Genomic DNA, 23,671 nt, shown 5'->3' with positions numbered 1-23,671 from the left:
CCCTGGAAAGTGGGCTTCTCCTCTGTGAGCAGGTCTCCTAGGTCTCAGGGCACCACCTCCATGGGGAGATGTGGAGAGCTTCTGAAGTTTCTAAGCTCTTCCCTGACCAGATTCAGGGCCTGTGTGTTTCAGTGACTCTGTTTACCCCTGCAGGGATCCGCCCAGATAGGTGGGGGCTGGGCTGGGGTGAGTTGTAAAAGGTGCCTTTGAGCAATGGTGGTGACCACCAGCACAGCCAATCCTGCATCCGAGACTACCTCACCTTCTCCAGAACTAGTAAGACCTTGAATCCGTGCCTGCGTGTCACAGTTCTCAGAACTGCAAATATTCTATTCTTTCTATCTGACACTGCTACCTTTCTGTTTCTAGCACTTGGAGGGTGGGATGGGGTGAGCTCTGGGAGGGTAGGGAGAAGTTGGCTGGGCTCCATGCTTATGCCTTCCATCCTCTGCTTGGTAGTGAGGGCTTAAACCATTGTTCTCACCCTTTTTCCCTCAGTCTTTTCTCTGAGGTCTCTTCCATGAGCATTGGGTTCAGCAATGTTATATGTTGATCCCTCAGGTGGGACTGCGGGCCATAGGGGAGTGTTAGCAGTTCAAATTCTTCCCTACCCCTTGACTGCAGTAGCTCCACAATGCAGGGACCTGGGAGCTCCAGTCTGCGTACTGAGGCCTGTGCGGCCTGTGTCTCCACATTTTCCTCCTCCCTCCTCCCCTGCTTGCCCAATTTGCCCACCTTTAGATGATTTCAATTGCACATCTCCTAGTTCTGCCTGACTGCTGCGCGCGGGGAGTCCTTTGTGGAATTATGGCTGTTCAATTGGTTGTAAATTCCAGGGGAAATTTCAAGATGCTCACCTCACACCGCCATTTCAATGATGTAATGCATCTGTTTCTCTGTTTTCATTCCTGAGTTCCCTTTGGTATTATTTATGTTTCGCCTGGAGAAGTTCCTTTATTATTTCTTTGAGAACTGTAGATTATTTTGTTTAGTTATTTTTATCTGAGAATGTTTTTTTGGGGGGGCCTTGCTCAAGCAAGGCCTCAAAAAATTTCACCACCAATCCTTTAAGTGTTCCTCCCTAATGGGAATATCTACTTAAAGGCAGAAGATGTTGTTTGTCCCCAAAGAGAGACGAGACTATGAGAATGTTTTTATTTTACCTTCATTGCTGAAGGATATTTTGACTGGATATAGAATTCTGGTTTGGCAATTATTTTCTTTCAGTTATTTGAAGACATTGTCCCTCTGTCTTCTGCACCCATGGTTTCTGATGAGAAATCCACAGTATTGTTATCATATTATTGTTATCTATATTTTATATCATTTTTCTCTAGCTGCTTTCAAGATTTTTCTTAATCTTTAGTGTTCAGCAATTGTATTATCATCTATCTAAGAGTGATTTTCTTTATGTTTTACAGTTTGGAATTCACTAAGTTCTTGAAACTGTAAATTTGTGTCTTTGATAAACTTTCAAAGTGATTTCAGCAATTATTTATTCAAAAATTAATTTCTTTTTCTGCTCCCTCTGGGTTTTTGATAACATGAATGTGAGACCTTTTTATTATTTATTTATTTATTTATTTATTTATTTTTAAAATATTTTTATTGGGGAATTGGGGGGATGGGAACAGTGCTGGGGAATTGGGGGAAGGGGAACAGACAAGTTGCTGTCGTTTTGTTCTTCAATCTACTTGTGGAGAATGTTGCTTCACTGATCCAAGTTGGCACCATCATTGCGCTCTTCCCTGGCGAGGCAGATCAGTCGCCGGCTTCTTGACGGCTGCTCACTGCGGCTGCTGGCCGCTGGCTGCTCACGCTGGCTGCTGGCTACACACGGTAGCCCATGGCAACCCACTGCCACAGGGACTGCAGCCTACGCCGTCGCCGGCGACTCACAGCAGCCCAGCTCCAGGTTGAGCTGTTGTTCAGCATCTTAGCTATAGAGGGCAGTGTCACTGGCCCTCATATATGGGATCCAAACCGGGGCCCTCTGGCATCCCAAGCGAGTTCTTAACCATTGCGCCACTCGGCCGGCCCTGAATGTGAGACCTTTTGATGTTGTACCAGAGATCTTGAAGTTTCTGTTTAATTTCTTTTTTTTAATTTTTGGTCGATAAATTTTCTTTTCGTTTTTCAAATTTACAGTCAATGAATGATTTCATAGAAATAAGCACAGAGAACAATAAGCACAGAGAACTATTAAGTACTAAGGAGGCATACCTAATCCCAGCGGTCAGGGAAAGCTTTCTGGAGGAGGTGATATCTACGCTGAATCCTGATTGATGAATACAATTAACCAAATGAAGAAAGGAGGTAGCAAAAGTTATAGGCAGTGAAAATGATGTGTGCAAGTGCACAGACTTGTAAGAGAACATGGAGTATTTGGAGGAAAATAGTTTGTTATGATTGAAACAGATGGTGCCAATGAGGGAATGTTGAAAAATAATGTTGGAGAAGCAAACAAAGTGAATTATGAAAGTACTTATATTTCAGGGTAAAGATTTTTTACTTAATCAATGCTGAGAACAATTGTAAAACAAAGTTTTCTTTTCTTTCTTTCTTTTTTTTAATGTGCATGGAGCTTTTCCTTTTTTTTTCTTTTTTCTTTTTTCTTTTCAGAATTTTCTCATGTTTCTATAATGGACATGTATCACTTTTCTATTATAACAGCTTTAGTAAAATATAATTCACACACCATATGATTCACCAATTTAAAGTGTACAATTCAGCAGTATTTGGTATATTTACATTTCAGCAACTATCACCACAATCAATTTTATAACAACTTCATCAGTTCTGAAAAGAAACCCTGTACCCTTTAACAGTTGTACCCACTTCCTCCCAACCCCCTTCACCTTCACCTTAGGAAACCACAAATCTACTTTCTAGCTCTACGGATTTGCCTATTCTGAACATTTTATATAAATGCAATCACACAAAATGTGACTTTTTTGTCTGGTTTCTTTTATTTAGCACAATACTCTCAAGGTTCATACATATAGTAACATAAATCGATATTGTTTTTAATATTTTAAAATCAAAATGTAGCGAACATACAATATTATATTAGTTTCAGGTGTACATAATAGTTATTCAACATTTATATATCTAAAGAAATGGCCTCCATGATAAGTCCAGCTATAATCTGATACCATGCCACACTATCACAGTATTACTGACTATATTCCCTATGCTATATATTATATCTCTATGACTCATTTTATTTATTCTTTCTTTCTTTCTTTCTTTTTAAATTAAAGTTTATTGGGGTGACAATTGTTAATAAAGTCACACAGGTTTCAGGTGTATAATTCTGTAATACATCATCTATATATCACATTGTGTGTTCACCACCCAGAGTCAGTTCTCTTTCCATCACCATATATTTAATCCCCTTTATTCTCATCTAACCCCCTTCTCTTTTTACCTGTGGTAACCAATAAACTATTGTCTGAATCCCTCTCCAGGATATCTATCTAAAAAATCTGAAAACATTTATCTGTAAAGATGTATGAGCTCCAGTGTTCATTGCAGCAATACTTACGGTGGCCAAGACATGGAAACAACCGAAGTGTCCTTCAGTAGATATTTATCCAAATAGATATTTGGGTAAAGAAGATGTGGTATATATACACAATGGGATACTATTCTGCCATAAGAAAAGAAGAAATAATGCCATTTGAGGCAACATGGATGGATCTTGAGATTATTGTGCTAAGCAAAGTAAGTCAGATAGAAAAAGTAGAGAACCATATGATTTCACTGATATGTGGTATATAAAACTGAAAACAACAGAAGAACAAGACAAACAAATGAAGTAACAAAAACTGTTTGACTCATTTGTTTTATACATGGAAATGTGAACCTCTTATTCCCCTTCAACTTACCCCACTTTTAAAATTTTTTAGTTATAGTTGACATTCAACATTATTCTAAATTAATTTCAGAGTACAGCATAGTGGTTAAACATTTATATAATTTAAGAAGCGAGCCCTCTGTCTAGTCTAGTTCCCACCTGGCACTATACATAGTTATTACCATACTGTTGACTGTATTCCTTATGCTTTACCTTACATCTCCATGACAGTTTTGTAACTACCAATTTGTACGCCTTAAACCCTTCACCTTTTCACCCTGCTAACCAATGTCCCTGTGATCTATCACCTCAATAAATCTAGTATCCATCTGACACCATGCATATTTATTACAATATTATTGACTATGTTCCTTATGTTATACCCTACATCCCCATGACTACTTTGTAACAACCAATTTATACTTCTTAGTCCCTTCCAATCTTTCACTTGTCCCCTACCCCCTTCCCATCTGGCAACCATTAAAATGTTCTCTGTATTTGTGATTTTGTTTTTGTTTTATTTCTTTTATTCTTTGGATTCCACATATAAGCAAAATCACATTGCATCTGTCTTTGTCTGACATACTCCACTCAGCCCAATACCCTCAATGTCCATCCATGCTGCCGCAGGTGGCAAGAAGCCATTCCGTCCCATGACCGAGCAATATCCCATTGTATGTATGTACTACCTCCGTTTTATCCATTCATCCATTGACAGACACCCAGGCTGCCTCCACATCTTGCCATTCAAAACAATGGTGCAGTGAACATATGGATGCACACATCTCCTCGAAGTATTGTTTTGGGGTTTTTTTGGATAAATACCAAGAAGGATTGCTGGGTACTTCTTTGTCGCTTGTTTTAAAGTCTATTTTGGGGATTTCTGGTCAAGATGGGTGATTACATTAAACACTGCGCTTACTTTCTCTCACGACCACATCCAAATTGCAACTAAGCTACAATACAGCCATCATTGAGAATTGCCTGAAGTCTAGCTGAATCAAACCCCTACAACTAAGGACATACAGAAGAAGCTACCTTGACACTGGTAGGAGGGCTAGAGACTCAGAAGGAGCTGATCCCACACCTGCTTGTGACCATTAAAAAATCAGGAGTTATATCTTGGCTGTGAAGGTAGCCCCTGGAGGAGCAAGAGGTCACAGTCCCAGACCATGTTCCCCAACCCAGGGTTTGAGTGCTGAGGAGAGAAGTCTCCATAACTTCTGGCTGTGAAACCAATGGGGATTGTGTCTGAGGGAGACAAGGGTGGCTCTAGTCCCAGGTGATCCACTTAAAGGGCCTACACACAGGCTTACTCACTAATGACCCACTAAATCTGAGCTCCAGCCTTGGGGCAGCAGTTTGAATGGTGCCAGAGACACAAGGAGAGGAACTGAATTGCTTGGCTTCAGGATGAGGGTGGGAGGGGCAGCATTGTCCTAAGAGGAGCCAGCAGAATCCATTGTTTCTTTGTTGAGCCCTCCCCTCTCCCAGCATGCAGACAAAGGCTGGCACCATATCTGAGTCTCCATCAACCTGGCTAACACTGTTTGCCTCACCCTGGTGATTACCTGAGACCTCACTCCCCTAACTTTTGGGCACACCCAAGTTACTTCTGGTGGCTTTTTTTTGTACAAATGGCCTGTCTTGGCTCATGTTGTAGACTTTCTTAAAATCTCTCAAAGGTTCACAAAACCCAAACAAGCATCATCCAGCTTTGGCATGTCCTGTACCTCTGGCTGTGCAGCCTTAAGCTGAGCACTAGTGACAGCCAGCTTTGGTTTGTGGTTTGGCCTCTTCAGTCACCTCCAAGCCCAGCAAAGGCATTGGCCTTCTGTGGGTTGCTGTGTGGCTTATGACTGGTGGCCATGGGCAGGGCACAGACTTCAGCTGAACTTAACCTGCACCTGGTTTCCTCCCAGGAGGCCCTGGGGCTGGCATAGCAGGTGGACAGCTTCTGGCTGAGCCAGTGCACCACCTGGGTGTCTCAAAGAACAACACACCCAAAGTGCAGACTGGGAATGCACTAGAGCCCTGCTAAAGCAAAGTTTGCTCTGTAGGGTCAGCCCCTGCACTACCACTTCTCTACTGTAGTCACAGCCAGTCCTCACAACAAATAAGCCTGAAGGTCAATGTTTCCCTTTGACATGCAAACAGCAACCAAGGCTCATCTACAACAGGAGGACATACAAGCAAAGGAAGAAACACACCTGGAGCTCCCAGCTCTAGTGACTAGGGAGAACTTCAACAAAGAGATAAGAAACATTATAATGGAGATAGAGAACATAAGCAAGAACTAGTCAGAAATAAAGCATATAATAGCTGAAATGAAGACTATATTAGAAGAAATCAACAGATTAGATGAAGCAGAGGATCAAATCAGCAATTTAGAGAATAAGGTAGCAGAAAACACCCATTTAAAATGACAACGAGAAAAAAATCTCCCAAAATGAGGCTAGTTTAAGGGGCCTCTGGGAGAACATCAAGTCTACCAATATTGACTTCACAGAAAGAGAAGAGAGACAGCAAGGAATTGAAAACCTATTTGAAGAAAAAATGATGGAAAACTTTCCTAACCTGGTGAAGGAAATAGACCTACAAGCTCAGGAAGTGCAGAGTCCTAAACAAGATAAACCCAAAGAGGCCCAGACCAAGACACATCATAATTAAAATGCCAAAGGTTAAAGGAAAAGAGAGAATCTTAAAAACAGCAAGAGAAAAGCAGTTAATTACCTACAATGAAGCTCTCATAAGATTGACTGTCAGCTGATTTATCAAGAGAAACTTTGCAGGCCAGAAGGTATTGCCATAAAATCTTCAAAGTGATGAAAAGCTTGGACCCACAACCAAGATTACTCTACCCAGCAAAGCTATCAGTTAGAATTGAAGGACAGATAAATGTCGCATCCTGTGCAGCAAGAGCTGTGGGATGCAAGAGGGGCGGCGAAGGGTTAAGAAAGACAAGAGCCAAGTATTGGATGCAAGTGGGTCAGGGGACTCAAGCCTCAAAGACTTAGCCCCGAGTCTTGCTGATGCATAGCTTTTATTATGCACTGCTACAAGGAAGTAAAAGTTTTTTTTTTCCAGTCTGTGGAGTCTATGTGCCTAGCAACTGTTTTCCCCGAGTCCCCATTTTGTTTCAACACACACAGTGCCTTAACACATACGCACGACCCCGGGGGATGGACTCAGTGTGCCGACACCATCTGATAAGGAAGCTTTACTGAGATCATTCCTTCGGGTCTCAGTGTGCCAAGACACTTCTTTATGACTTCATGGGATCAGTGCGTGGGAATGATTGGTTTGGCAGCTGCGAGTTTGAGGTCACAGATAAAGAGCTTCCCAGACAAGAAAATACTGAAGTTCATCACCACCAAACTAGTGTTACAAGGAATCTTAGGATTTAAGACATGTATGTTATATAAATATTATATAGAATAAGTATATATAATAAAATGGCAATATGTACATATCTAAAAACAATTACTTTCAATATAAATGGATTAAATACTCCAATCAAAAGATAGGGTGGCTGAATGGAAAAGAAAACACAAATTTTATATATGCTGTTTACAAGACAATCACTTCAGATGGAAAGACACACAGACTGAAAGTAAAGGGATGAAAAAATATATTTAATGGAAGTGGAAACAATAAAAAAGCTGGGGTAGCAATAGCTATAGCAGACAAAAAAGACTTTAAAACAAAGACTATAATAAGATACAAATGAGGACCCCAAATCCCACTTCTGGGTATTTATCCAAAGAAACCCAAAACTCTAATTTGAGACGACATGTGCATCCATATGTTCATTGCAGCATTATTTACAATGGTCAAGATGTGGAGGAATCCTGGGTGTCTATCGATGGGTAGGTGGATAAAGAGGAGGTGGTACATATATACAATGGAGTATTGATTGGCCATGGAAGGGAATGGGTTTTTATGATCTGTGGCAGCAAGGGTGTACCTGGAGGGTATTGTGTTGAGTGGAGTATGTAACACAGACAAAGGCAGATGAAATCTTGCAGATGTGATCTTGCTTGTATGTGGAATCTACAGAAAAAATAAACAAACAAAACAGAAACAAACTCACAAATACAGAGATCATTTTGATGGTTGCAAGATGGGACTGGGGTTGGGGGTGCATGAAAAAGGGGAAGGGATTAAGAAGTACAAATTGATTGTTACACAGTAATGCATGTTAGCTATATTTTAATAAAAATCTTTATAAAATAAAATAAATGAGACTGCAAAACATAAAGTCTGTTTTGTCTGGTATAAGTATTTCTAGATATGTAATTATTGCCATTTTATGATTCATATTTTTTATCTTTTTTTTCATCTTAAGGAAGTCCCTCTAACATTCCTGTAATTGGTTTCGTGGTTATAAAGCTTTTTCTTGTCTGGGAAACTATCTCTCCTTTGATTCTAAATGATAGCTTTGCTGGGTATAGTAATCTTGGTTGTAGGCCCTTGCTTTACATCACTTTGGATATCATGTTCCAATCCCTTCTGGCCTGCAAATTTTCCATTGACAAATCAACTGACAGTCTTATGGGAGCTCTCTTGTAAGTAACTGTTTGCCTTTCTCCTGCTGCTTTTAGGATTCTGTCTATTCTTTAACCTTTGCCATTTTAATTGTAATGTGTCTTGGTGTGGGCCTATTTAGTTTCATTTTATTTGGGACTCTGTGCTTCCTGGACTTCTATGTCTATTTCCTTCACAGGTTCAGACAGTTTTCAGTCATTATTTCATCAAATTGGTTTTCAATTCCTTTCTGTCTCTCTTCTTCTGGTACTCCAATGATGTGAATGTTGGTATGTATAGTGTTGTCCCAGAGTCCCCTTAAACTTTCCTCATTTTGGGGGGATTCTTTTTGCTGTTATGACTGGGTGTTTTCTGCTATTTTGGAGGTGGCTCAAGAGGCCAAGCTGTGAACTGAGACCAGCTGCTGCTAGTGCCCAGCTTGGGGTACTCAACAAGAGATATGGACGTGTCGAACAAAGATGCTGCTTGTTTGGGTTTGTGAAATTTTTAGAGATTTTAGCGAAATCTGTGCATGAACCAAGATAGGCCGTTTGTATGAAAAACCCATTGGAAGAGGCTTGGGTGTGCCAGAGAGTTGAGTGGAACAGGATCTCAGAAAGCCACCAGGGCAGGGCAGATGAATAATGTCAGCTAAGTTAATGGAGGTTCAGGTATGTAGCTGCCTGTTTCTGCACTCTGGGAGAGGGGAGGGTTCAACAAAAAAACAATGGATTCTACCAACACTTCTGTCTGGGAGGAAGCTGTCCTTCCAGACCCTGCCCTGAGGCCAGACAGCTTAGTTCTTCCCCTTATGTCCCTGGTGCCTTTTGAGCTGCTGCCCCAGTGCTGAAACTCAAAGTGAGCATGTCCATCAGTGAGTAAGTCTGTGCATGGGCCCTTTAAGAGGATTACCTGGGACTCTAACATCACTCTGTCTCACTCAGCCATAATCTCTGCTGGTTTTCACAGCCAGAATTTATGGGGACTTCTAGCCTCACCACTGAATCCACGGGCTGGCGAATCTCATTTGGGGCTGGGTCCCCTCAGTCCTCCAAAGGGACCTTTGCAGCTAACATATCCCTCCCAGATTTTAAAGGTCACCTGGGGAGTCTGGGACCAGCCCATCCGGGACAAGCCCATTCCATGTCTCTACCCCTCCTACCAGTCTCAAGGTGACTTCTGTATGTCCTTAGAGGTAGGATTTCAATTCAGCTAGGCTTCAGGCAATTCTCAATCATGGTTGTTCTGTAGTTTAGTTGTAAGTTTGATGTGCTCATGAGAGAATCCAAACACAGCATTTACATATTCCCCCCATCTTGACCATAAATGGTATTTTATTTCTTCTTATTGCCAGATAATATTTTATTGTATGTATGTACCACATTTTATTTATTCACTTACTAGTTAATGGAAACTTGGGTTGTTTCTCTTTTTTACTATTATGAATAATGCTGTTGTGATCATTTGTGTATAAATTTTTGTGTTAACATATGTTTTCAATTCTCTTGCGTATATGTGTAACTAGAAGTGAAATTGCTGGATCACATGATAGCTTTATGCTTAACTGTTTGAGTAACTTACAGATTGTTTTCCAAAGCAGTTGTGCCAATTTGCATTCCCACTAGCAATGGATAAGGGTTCTAATTTCTCCACATTAATGCCAATACTTGTTATTATCTGTGTTCTTAATTATTTCCATTCTAGTGGATGTGAAGTGATATCTCATTGTGGTTTTTATTTGCATTTCTATAAAGACTAAAAATGTTGAGCATCTTTTTATGTGCTTATTGGCCTTTTGAAAAATGTCTATTCAGAGCCTTATGCCCATTTCTTAATTGGATTATTTGTCTTTTTTATTATTGAGTTGTAGGTGTTCTTTGTATAATCTGGATTTAATTCGTTTAACAGATATGTTATTGGCAAATATTTTCTACCATTCTGTGGATTGTCTTTTCTATTTCTTGATGGTGTTCTTTGAAGCACAAAAGTTTTTAATTTTGATGATGTCCAATGTATCTACTGTTTCTTCTGTTGCTTATGGTTTTGGTGTGATATCTAAGAAATCATTCCTTAATCCAATACCACAAGATTTATGCATATGTGTTCTTAGAGTTTTGTAGTATTAGCTCTTACATGCAGGTCTTTGACCTATTTTGAGTTAATTTTTGTATATGGTATAAAGCAAGGGTCCAAATTCATCATTTTGCATGTGGATATCCAGTTGTCCCAGTACCACTTGTTGAAAAGATTATTTTTTCCTAATGAATAGCCTTGACACTCTTGTTGAAAAACAATTGACCACAAATGTATGGGTTTATTTCTGAGCTCTCATTCTATTTCATTGATCTTTAAGTCTATTTTTATACCAATAGCTTTGTAGTAAGTTTTGAAATCAGGAAGTGTGAGATTTCCAATTTTGTTTTTATTTTTCAAAATTGTTTTGTTTATTCTGGGTCTCTTGCACGTCTATATAAATTTTAGGATAAGCTCACAATTTCTACAAAGAAGCCTTCTAGAATTTTGACAGGGACTGCATTGAATTTGTAGAACAATTTTGGGTATTTTGTCACCTTAGGAATATTAAATAACATTTAACTTAACAACATCAAAATGAACATGGGACATGTGTTACTTTTTAGATAAAAGTAAAACTAATATGATTTACTTATCTAATGGTGCACTATCCATTTTTTAAGGTCCCCATTTAAACAAGTGCCCAATTTCCCTCTTGTGTTTTTTTTCTAGTTGGTCTTTTAGAGGTAGAAACAAAGACCTTGCTGTTTGAACTGGGGCATATCAAAAATGGGCAGCTCTGACTTAGGATTCTTGGTTTTGCAGACTTAGTCTTCATACAGTCCCAGGCTGGGTAAGGATAGAAGAAAACTATTATTTAATAAGAGCATAATGTTTGCCAAACCCTGTGCCCCGCATTTCCCCATAATGTAGTCTGACTCAATCTTTACAAAAACCTTATGCATGGGTATAACTATTCTATTTTTACAAGTGAGGAATTGAACACTTGGGGGAGATAAATAATTGGATTAAGCTAACAGGGTTATTAGGTGGCAAAGGTGGGATTTGAATCAAAGTTGTTCTACCTCCAGAGCCTCTGATACTCCCACTGCTCCCATGCTCTGAGACCACTGAGAGTATGAAAACATTTGTTCAAACCACTATGAAACCCTACTGCCCAGATGTGGCAGAGGGGTATCACATTCTTTATCTGGACCCTTCTAGGCTATGGAGTTGCTCCTAGGTGTTCATCACAGATGTTGAAGTTTAAGAAGAAAGTCCAGAGTCTATGCCAGGATTTTTATTTAAGCTGATGTGAGCCCTGGCACAATACACCTTTCCAGAGGGGCTCTGTCCAGAGTAAAACATTGTCTTTTGTCCCAGGGCTGGACTTAGAGTCAAACCAACACTTATACTTTTAGATTTCATTGTAGACCTTCTTACCTGGTTAACTATTTGAAATGAAGTTCTAAGTTACAATTCTGTAAGAACCCAGTTTGCTCTATAGTGAAAAGATTCTGTGTATGTCTAGCTCCAGCCACTATATGGCCATTTTCAAGGATTCTGCATATATCAAACTTATACAGGTTATTGGTCAAACACTATAGCTTTTGTGTGTGTGTGTGTGTGTGTGTGTGTGTGTGATTTATATTTTTCAAGGACCATATTTTTTATTAGTTTCAGGTGATTAGACATTTATATACCTCACAAAGTGATAACCCAAATAAGTTTATTACCCATCTGACACTGTACAATAATGTATCACATTATTGACTATGTTCCCTATGTTGTAATATATATCCCCATGATGATTTTTTAAAATATAGTTGGATTTTAATATTACTGTAGTTTGCCATATATACAAGGTCGGACAATTAAGTTTTTGAACTTGCAACAATGTTACTAATCTTTTTTTTTATATCAGAGGGGTTATTCGTTCCAACTGGACAAGGAGTTAACCAAGTTTACTATTTGGAAATGCTGAAAAGGCTGCGTGAAAATTTAGACGACCTGAACTTTTTGCCAACAATTCATGGCTCTTGCATCATGACAATGCACCAGCTCACATGGCACTGTCTGTGAGGGAGACTTTAGCCAGTGAACAAATAATTGTACTGGAATTCCCTCCCTACTCACCTGGTCTGGCACCCAATGACTTCTTTCTTTACCCAAAGATAAAGGAAATATTGAAAGGAAGACATTTTGATCACATTCAGGATATAAAGAGTAATATGACAACAGCTCTGATGGCAATTCCAGAAAAAGTGCTCCAAAATTACTTTGAGGGGTGGCCTAGGCACTGGTGTCAGTGCATAGCTTTCCAAGGAGTGTACTTCGAATGTGACCATAGTATATTCAACAATTAGGCAGGTAGCACTTTTTGTAGGCTGAGTTCACAAACTTAATTGTCCAACCTCATGTATAATATATAATATATATACATATTATATATAATATACAATACTCCATTATTTATAATATCTATATCTATATCTATCTGTATCTGTACCTATATCTATATATATCTATATCTATATTGATATCTATGTCATGTATTTACCTGTTCTTTATCCAATCATCTATTGATGGGCATATCAGTTGTTTCCATATATTGGCTTTTGTAAATAAAGCGCAGTAAACATAGTGGTACATATATCTTTTCAAGTTGGTATTTTGGATTTCTTTGGAAAATACCCAGGAGTGGAATTTCTGGGTCGTAGGGTAGTTCTATTTTTAATTTTGAGGAGCCTCCATACTGTTTTCCATAATGGCTGCACCAATTTGCAATCCCATCAACAGTGCACAAGGGTTCCCTTTTCTCCACATCCTTGCCAACACTTGTTGCGTGCTTATTTATTGATGACAACCATTCTGACAGGAATGAGGTGGTATGTCATTGTGGTTTTTATTTGCATTTCTCTGATGATCATCTTTTCATATGTCTACTTTTCATATGAGGCCATCTGTATGTCCTCTTTAGACCAATGTCTCTTCATATCCTGTGCCAATTTTGAAATTAGATTGTTTGGGTTTTTTGATGAGTTGTATGAGGTTTTATTAAATAAATTTTAGATATTAACCTCCTATCAGATATATCATTGGCAAATATCTCCTCCCATTTAGTAGGATGTCTTTGTGTTTTGTTGATGGTTTCCTTTGCTGTGAAAAACATTTTTAGTTTGATGTAGTCCCATTTGTTTACTTTTTTATTTTGCTTCCCTTGCCCGAGGGGATTTTTCAGTAAAAATATTACTAAGGGTAATGTCTGTGAGTTTACTTCCTATATTTTCTTCTAGGAGTTTTATGGTTTCGGGTCTTACATAAGTCTTTAATCCATTTTGAGTTTATTCTTGTACATGGCATAAGAAGGTGGCCTGGTTTTTTTTTTTTTTTGCATGTATCTATCCAGTTTACCCAGAACCATTTATTGAATACACTGTCTTTACCCCAATGTATATTCTTGCTTCCTTTGTCATACTAATACATTAAATGACCATATAGGCATGGATTTATTTCTGAGCTCTCTATTCTGTTCCACTGATCTATGTGTCTGTTTTTATGCCAATACCCTGCTGTTTTGATTACTAAAACTTGTAGTATAATTTGATATCAGGTAGCATGATACCTCCCACTTTGTTCTTATTTCTCAGGATTGCTGCAGCTATTTGGGGACTTTCATGGTTGCATATAAATTTTAGGATCATTTGTTCTAGCTCTGTGAAAAATGTCATTGGTATTTTGATAAGGATTGCATTGAATCTATATATTGCTTTCAGTAGTATAGACATTTTAACTATATTAATTCTTACTGTCCATGAGCATGGTATATGTTTCTGCTTATTTGTATCGATTTCTAGAAGATTGTCTAATTTGTTGACATAAAGTTGCTCGTAATATTTTATTTTCATTATTATTATTTTTTATTTCTGTTGTGTTTGTGGTCTCCTCTTTCATTTCTGATTTTATTTATTTGGGTCTGCTATCTTTTTTGTTCTTAATGAGTCTGAATAAAGGTTTGTCAATTTTTTCTTTTAAAAAAACTCTTGGTTTCATTGATTGCTTGTAATGGGTTTTTGTCTGTATTTCTCTTATTTCCCCTCTGATCTTTATTATCAACTTCCTTGTACTCACTTTGGGCTTATTATACTGTTCTTTTTCCAGTTCCCTTAGGTGTAAAGATAGACTTTTAATTTGAAATTTTAATTTTTTCTTTAGGTAGGGTGCATTACTATGAATTTCCCTCTTAGGAATTCTTTTACTGTGTCCCACAGATTTGGAGTCATTGTGTTTTCATTTTTCTTTGCCTCAAGATATCTTTTGATTTCTTCCTCGGTCTTACTGTTGACCCATTCATTATTTAGTAGCATATTATTCAGTCTCCATGTGTTTTTGTGTTTTTCGGGTATTTTTGCCTTGTAATTCAGTTCTAGTTTCATAGCACTGTGGTCAAAGAAGACACTTGATATGATTTCAATCTTCTTAAATTTATTGAGACTTGTTTTGTGGCCTAACATGTGGTCTATCTTGGAAAATGTTCTATGTGCTCTTGAAAAGAATGTATATTCAATTGGTTTGGGGTGAAATGCTCTAAAAATATTACTTAAATCCATCTGGTTTAATGTGTCCTCTAAGGCCACTGTTTCCATGTTGATTTTCTGTCTGGAGGATCTGTCCAATAGTGTCAGTGGGTGTTTAAGTCCCCTACTATGATTGTGTTGCTGTTGGTCTCTGTCTTTATGTCAGTCAATATTTGTTTGATATATTTAGGTAGTCCTATGTTGTGTGTTTACTAAGGTTATGTCCTCTTGTTGGATTGATTCCTTTATTATGTAATATCCTTCTTTGTCTTTTATTATAGTCTTCATTTTAAAGTTTATTTTGTCCTATATAAATATTGCTATTTCAGCTATTTTCTCATTTCCATTTGCATGAAATACCTTTTTCCTTCCCTTTACTTTCAGCCTGTGTCTGTCTTTTGATGTGAGATGGGTTTCTTGTAGATAGCATATGCATGGGTTTTCTTACCCAATCAGCTACCTTGTCTTTTGATCGGATCATTTAATCCATTTACATTTAAAGTTATTATTGATAGGTACATAGTTATTGCCTTTTTTTAAAAAAAGATTTTATTGGGGAATTGGGGAAAGGGTACAGACAAGTTGCTGTCCTTCTGTTTTTCAGTCTAGTTGTGAAGGACGTCGCTTCACTGTCCCATGTTGGTATTATCATTGCGCTCTTCCCCGGGTGAGACAGTCATTCACCAGCCATTGGATGACCGCTCACGGCGGCTCATGGCAGCTCACAAAAGTGCACGCCAGCTGACAGTCAGCCCCACTGCAGCCTTGCACCATCGCTGGTGACTCACGGCAGCCCAGCTCCAAGTCGAACTGTTGTTCACCATCTTAGCTGTAGAGGGTGCAGTGTCACTGGCCCTAATGTGGGATCCGAACTGGAGCCCTGCTGCTCATAGCTGACATCCCAAGCCAACTCTTAACCAATGCACCACTTGGCTGCCCCATAGTTATTGCCTTTTTATCATTCCTATTTTTGGTCTTTGTTCCTTAGATGTTCGTTTTCCCCTTTCTTCTTAAAGAAGTCCCTTTAACATTTCTTGTAATACTGGCTTGGTGGTAATTAATTCCTTCAGCTTTTTCTCATCTGGGAAGCTCTTTATCTCTCCTTGAATTTTAAATGATAGCTTTGCTGGGTAGAGCAGTCTTGGTTGTAGGCCCTGTTTTTCTTCACTAAACATTTCCTGCCACTCCTTTCTGGCCTGCAAAGTTTCTGTAGAAAAATTAGCTGACAGTCTTATGGGAGCTCCCTTGTCTTTCTCTTGCTGCTTTTAGGGTTCTCTCTTTGTCTTTAACCTTTGTCATTTTAATTATAATGTGTCTTGGTGTTTGCGTTCATCTTGTTTAGATGTCTTTGTACTTCCTGAGCTTGCATGTCTATTTTCTTCATCATGTTAGGGAGTTTTCAGTCATTGTTTCTTCAAATAGTCTCTCAACCCAGTGCTCCATGTCTTCTTCTGGTACTCATTATGTGAATGTTCTTATGCTTGATGTTGTCCCAGAGATCTCTTAAACTATCTATGTTTTTAAAAATTATTTTGTCTTTTTGTTTTTCAATTGAGTGTTTTCTGTACCTTGTCTTTTAACTGTTAATTTGATTCTGTTCTTTTTCTAAGCTGAGGTTGATTCCTTTTTTTTAAGAATTTTTAAAAATTTAATACAGTTCAGATCAGCACGTCTGGTTCATTTCAGCTCCTTCACTGCCAAACCTGGGGGCAGCGACTGCTTCAGTTTCTCTGCCTTCTCTTTGTCTGTGATGACCAAAGTGTAAAGGTATCTGCTGCATTGAACTTTAAACTTCACATTATCCTTATTTTTCTTGATCTTGACAAATTTGGTGTCCTTGTGCCTGGCTGTGGGCAAGAAGTCCTTGATTTCTTCAATTTTGCGAGGCATGGCTACGAGGCACGGAGGACACCTGATTCCTTTTAGTATATTCTTCATTTCAGTTATTGTATTCTTTATTTCTAACTCATTCTTTTTTTTTTTGGTTTTTATATCCTTCTGTATTCTTACTATCTCTTTGTTGAAGTTCCTGCTAAGTTACTTAAGCATTCTTATAACCAGTGCTTTAGTCTCTGTCTGTAGTAGGTTGGTTGACTCCATTTTATTTAGTTCTCTTTCTGGAGCTTTTTCCTGTTCTTTTATTTAGGACATTTTTGTGTTTCCTCATCCTGGCTGCCACTGTGTGTTTGCTTCTATGTATTAGCTAGATCTCCCATGTTTCTCAATCTTTGCCAGGTGGCCTTATATAGTAGGTGTCTTGTGTGGTCCAGTAATGCAGTCTCCCTGATCCCCTGTGCATGTGTGCCATGAGTGTCCATTGTGTGTGGTGTATATTCTTCTGTTGCAGTTTACTTGTGATTGTTTTTGGCACATCAGGGGGTGGAATTAACTCTCAAGTTGACTAGCTGTGGGGACTGGATACACCCACAGCTTATGAGCTCTTTTGTGGTGGTTGACCCCTCAGAGGTGGAATTGCCCCAGTGAGCTCTTGTGCCTGTTGAGACCACCCTTTGTGTTTGCTACTCATTGGGCTAATTGAGTAGTGCTCTGGTATGGTGTGATGCTTGCCTCTGTGTGTGTTGTTTCTGGTGCCTCTTGGAAGGTGCTCCCATGCAGGCCAATTTCAGCTGAGCCTTTGACTCTCCCAGGGCTACATTGTATAAGCTACAAAGCTGTATGCAGTTGGTTGCTGCCTGTATTGAACGTGGAGGCAAGTGGGGGTGTCCTCGCTGTGAACTGATGCCAGCTGCCACTGGTATTGAGCCTGGGGCATCTTAGCAAGTGGCCCAGGGCCCCCGAAGCCTTTTGTCACCTTCTGGCTGCCTGTAAGGCTCCGTCGCTGGAAGGGACTCCTTAGATAGTCAGGATTGGCTGGGATCTGGTATTTGTGGTGCCCCTACAAATGCTGTTCAAGTTGTTTGGGTGGGGTCTAAGGGAGTCACAGGGAGTGGCTGGTGGTTTTCACAAAGTTAATGCAGATTCAGTTTTTACACTAGTGCTGAGCCTTTGTCCACTCTTCAGTGTACCCTGAGAACACCATGGCAAGGTGACATTTACTTTAGACCTGCAGAATCTTGAAACATGCCAAAGAAAGGCTGCAGTATGAGCTGGGGCTGACAGGGTGCCATTGAAAGTTCCCCAGGCTGCCACAGGCCCTCTGCTGCTGTACAAGCCTCCATAAGCTTGTGGGTCGGGCAGGCCACCCAGGAGTCAAGCGTGTTCCTGTTAATGCTGTGGTAGCTGGGCAGGGTGGGTTCCCAGGGAGTCAAGCAGTGTGGCCGATGGTTTGTACAAAGTTAATGCTGATTCAATTGTTGTGCTAGTGCTGAGCCTGTGGCCACTCTGTAAATGTCCAGACAACCCCATATCTAGTCATTGCTTGCCTTGGGCCTGTAGATCCCCAAGAACTGCCTGCCTGCCACCGAAACTATCCCAAGCTGCTGTGGTACATCTGCTGCTGCAGAATCCTCCCACAGCTTCAGGGACAGGGCTGGCTGCCCAAAAGCTGAGAGTGCCTGGGGTGATGCCACACTAGCTGGATGGGCAATGCCAAGGGAGTCACCAAGGTGGTACTCACATGGGAGGATTCTACCAAACCAATGTAGTCATATAGTTTGCATTGTGGGGGGTGGATTCAGCACAGGAAAGATGGAACCCTCCTGTAGGCCACCCACGAGGTGGGCTACACACAAGGATAATGGTGACTGTCCCTCCAGCCCTCATCCTGAAGCCACACAACTCAGTGTTCCCCCATATGTCTCTGGTGCCTCTCGAGTTGCCGCCCCTATTCTGGAGCACAGGGTGCCCACAAGTGAGTGAGTCTGTGCATGGGCCCTTTTAGAAAACATTTTCCAACTGTCTTTCATCAGGATGGACAGATGGACTCCTTGCTGATTTTCACTGCTTGATTTTGTGTGGACATTTCCTCCCAGCACAGTACAATTGGGTTGGGGAGTTTGGTGTGAGGCTGGGACCCCTCACTTTTGGGGAGATACCTATACCTATGAGGTGTTCCTCCAAGTGTCCAACCACCACCTGTGGGTTTGGGGTCAGCCCATTTTGCGTCTCTGCCTCTCCTACCCATCTGAATGTGGCCTCTTCCTATATCCTTAGTTATAGGTGTTCTGTTCACCTAGTCTTCAGGTGACTCTCGAGGTTGATTGTTATATAATTTAGTTGTAATTTTAATGAGATCCTGGAAGGCCTTCAGCATTTACCTATTCCACCATCTTGCACCTTCTCCTCTGTGTTTAAAAGATCATACCTTCTTGAAAATCAAGATAAGAGGAGAGTTAGCTTACCTTGCAGGATGGAGACTGATCTGCAGCAATTGGAAGGACAAATTATGGAATGGAGAACACCGTTTGATTCTCCTGAATGATACCCAGTACAAAAATGCCTCCTCCTTCTCCTCCTATTTACCAGTCTGTGAAATATCAGCCTCAGAACTAATTACATCATTGGGCTTATATGTTTTTTTTCTGTGGGATTATCATACAGAAAGAGTTTACAGTCACAAACTACAGCCAACATTCTTCACTATCTTGCTTTTTACCCTCTGCACTGGCTTAGGAATTGTTAATTTTGATTTCTTTTTTTCTTTTTTAAAGATTTTTATTGGGGAATAGGGAGAAGGGGAACAGACAAGTTGCTGTTCTTTTGTTCTTTAGTCTAGTTGTGGAGGATGTCACTTCACTGGCCCATGTTGGTATTATCATTGCACTCTTCTCGGGTGAGGCAGATAGGTTGCACACCACTGGACAGCCGCTCACAGCAGCTCTTGGCAGCTCACACCGACTGCTGGCTGCTCATGCTGGCTGCCAGCCACACAGGATAGCTCATGGCAGCGCACTGCAGCAGGAGCTGCAGCCTATGTCATTGCCGGTGACTCACGGAAGCCCAGCTCCAGGTTGAGCTGTTGTTCATCATCTTAGCTGTAGAGGGCAGTGTCCCTGGCCCTCATGTGGTATCTGTATCAGGGCCCTGATGCTCAGAGCTGGTATCCCAAGCCAGTTAACCAACACGCCACTCGACCGGCCCTAATTTTGATTTCTTGATGTGACTTTTATATGTGGTTTACATATCTGTCAATGGATCTATAAGCAGGTGTTATATTTTTGGTTCAGGAACTACTAGACAAGCTCTTGAGCTTGATGTGAGAACCCTCATGAGAGGGATACACAGAGAACAAGAGGTCCATCCTGATGGTGCTTGACAGTCCATGGAAATGACTTTAGAAGTGTTATGATCTAGTCAGACTAAGTTTTAGCAAAACACTCTAGCAGCAATGTGAATCAGAAGAGTGCCAAGAGTAGAAGCTGAGAAACCAGTTCTTTCAGGCCTTCATTATTTGTTTTCCTGCATTACTGCAATATTCCCCAGCAGTAGTGGAGATAAAGATATAGGGATATTTTAAGAGATATTTAATAAGAAGAACCAAGAAAACATGGTAACTGAACAAATAGGAGGGACAAAAAAGATCAGGGGAAATTCAAGGATGGTGTTTAGTTTTCTGGCTAGGGGTGGTAATTAAAGACAGAGCCCAGGGAGAGAATCTGATATGGTGAATATGAGATAATGAAATGAATTTTGGACAACTTGAGTATCAAGTGTTTTGGGGATATATTGGTGGAAATGTCAAGTAGGTAGATGGAGTTATAATTAGGATATGAAACTTAGAGGAGACATATGGGCTGGAGATATTAATTTGAGAGTTATACTATAGGTGGAAGCAGGAGAAATGGTGTGAATAAAATAGACCATTAAAGGGCCAGCTGAATGGCTCAGTTGATAAGAGTGCAAGCTCTGAACAACAGGACTGCTGGTTCGATTCCCACATGTGCCAGTAAGCTGCACCCTCTACAGCTAAGATTGTGAACAACAGCTCAACCTGGAGCTGGGCTACCATGAGTGGCCCATAGGCTGCAGTACACTGCAGTGGGCTGCAGTGAGCTACTGTGAGTGGCTAGCAGCCAGTGTGAGTGGCCAGCAGGCTGTGTGAGCTGCCGTGAGCTGCAGTCCAATGGCTAGCGAGCAACTGCGTAGCTTGGAAGAGCACAATGATCATAATACCAACATGGGCCACTGAAGCACGTGTCCTCCACAACTAGACTCAAGAACAAAAGGACAACAACTTGGCTGTTCCCCTTCCCCAATTTCCCAACACTGTTCCCTTCCCCAATTCCCCAATAAAATCTTAAAAAAAATAAAAGATCATTGAAGAATCCTGAGGGACACCCACATGAAAGGATGATTACAGGTAGGATTCTGAAAAAGAAACTGGAGAACTGGCAAACAGAGAAGTAATAAATTGATTAGGAAAGAGTGGTAACAAGACCAAGAAAACAGGGTTTCAAGAAGAAAGAAACAGCCAACATTCACTCAGTCAACTAAGGTTTATTGAGTGACTACTGTGTGCCTGCGGATATCCCAGAGAATTGAAAAGAAAATATACTTGCCCTGGTGGAGCTTACATTTAACTGGGAATAGGCAGAAAATAGGAAAATAAACAAACAAACAAACAAACAAACAAATAAATTAATTAATTAATCAGAGAGTATTAAAGAAATTGATAGGTGTTATGGGGAAAGGACCAGGGAAAGTATATAAGGAGTTATGGTGGGGAATGTGCAGTTGAAATGGGGTTAGTCAGCGTAGACCTCATTGAAAAAAAAATATTTGAGCAAAGACTTGAAAATAGTGAGACATGAGATGTATGGATACCTGAGGGAAGTGTTTTCCAATCAGAAGGAACAGTCATCCCAGAGGCTCTGAGGTAAACACATGCCTGAAATGCTTGTGGAATAGCAAGAAACCAGTGTGCCTGGAGCAGGATGAGTAAAGGGGAGAATAGAAGGGAATAAGATGAGAAGGGAAAGGGGTGGTATACACAGTGAAAGGTTTTTAAAGTTATTATAAGGACATTGTCTTTACTGGGAGAAGAATATAAAACCATTGGAGAGATTTGATTTATGTTGAATGTCCTATGGAGACAGTAGTTAGGCAAGCAAGGGTAGAAGCAAGGAGACCAGTTAAAAGTCTATTGCATCAATCCAAGAAAGAGATGAAGATGCCTTGGATCAGATTGTTTACAGTAAAGGTGGTGAGAAATGGTCAACATACATGCATTCACACACACACACACACACATTTACATTCATATAGTTTCTTTTTAAACAGTTTCATTAAAGTATAATTTAAATACAATAAAATTGCCTGGTTTTTAATTGTATGATTCAATTATGGGCCAATTATGTCCTTTTTTTTATTAGTTTCAGGTGTACAAAACAACAGTGATTAGACATTTATATAACTCAGAAAATGATAACTCCAATAAGTCTATTACGTATCTGATACTGTATATACTTATTAGAATATTATTGGCTATGTTTCCTATGCTGTACTGTATATCCTCATGACTATTTTTAAAATTACAGTTGACATTCACTATTAATTTATATTAGTTTCAGATCTGTACTCAGAAAATTATAATATTAAAGAGAAAAATTCAAGAAGATACAAATAAATGGAAACCTATTCCATACTCATATATAGGAAGAATTAATATAGTTAAGATATCTATACTACCCCAAACAATATATAGATTCAATGCAATCCCTATCAAATATACCAATGGCATTTTTCACAGAACTAGAACAATCCTAAAATGTATATGAACCATACAAGACCCACAATAGCTACGGCAATATTGAGGGGGAAAAAACCCAAAACACTGAAGGTATATGCTACCTAATATTAAACTATACAAGGACAGGGTAATCAAGACGGCATGGTATTGGCCTAAAAACAAACATGTACATAGATCAGTGGAACAGAATAGAGAGGCCAGAAATAAACTCATGCCTATATGGTTACTCAATGTATGACAAAGCAAGCAAGAATATACTTTGTGGTAAAGACACTCTAGTCAATAAATAGTGTTGGAAAAACTGGACATATACATGCAAAAAAAAAAAAAGAAAACTGGTCCACCTTCCTATTCCATGTACAAGAATAAACTCAAAATGGATTATGTGTATCACAGGATGTAAAGTACAGCATAGGGAATATAGTCAATGGTATTGTAATAGCTATGTACAGTGTCTGATTGGTAGACTGGTTGGAGTTATAACTTTGTGAGGGGTGTAAATGTCTGATCAGTATGTTGTTTTGTACACATGAAACTAATTAAAAAAATATAAAACAATAAAAAAAACAGATCACAGGAGTGTGCCTTGGAGCTAAATAAAAAGTTTCAGTGATCCTGGAGGTGATGCCTGTGCTTCTCTTATGAGCACTAATGAAAGTAAATGTTCTAGATTACACATATTTATGCTAGTACCCTAGTCTACTCTGATATTGATACACATGCTTGTACATTGGTAAACACATTAGTGTAAGTGGCACCCATGTAATTCTACGATTAGAGGTATCTTTCACAGAATTGAAAAATTTATAAATGTGGCTTCTTGCATGAACCTCTTGAGATTGTGGGGGATAAAAATTAGTGTTCGGGATTTGGTAATAGGGGTGTGCACACTATGCAGCATTTATATCATTTTGATTCTAAATATATTGGTGTTGGTAAAATTGATAATAACATGGAATTCTGATTTTTTTATCTAAAGAAGTTAGAAGACTCTAACTTATGAATTGGGACAATATTGTCTTTTCCATAGTCAAATCTTATGATAGA

General features: G+C 39.5%; 1 pseudogene; it reads right to left on the bottom strand.

The window, feature by feature from the left end:
* Positions 1 to 16,633: 16,633 nt before the first annotated feature.
* On the bottom strand, positions 16,634 to 16,866 carry LOC109392098 (60S ribosomal protein L38 pseudogene; annotated as a pseudogene).
* Between the last annotated feature and the right edge of the window lie 6,805 nt (positions 16,867 to 23,671).

The sequence above is a fragment of the Hipposideros armiger genome, unplaced genomic scaffold (genome assembly GCF_001890085.2).
Source record: "Hipposideros armiger isolate ML-2016 unplaced genomic scaffold, ASM189008v1 scaffold_314, whole genome shotgun sequence".
Taxonomy (NCBI): Eukaryota; Metazoa; Chordata; class Mammalia; order Chiroptera; family Hipposideridae; genus Hipposideros; species Hipposideros armiger.
This window is presented reverse-complemented; position numbering and strand designations above follow the sequence as displayed.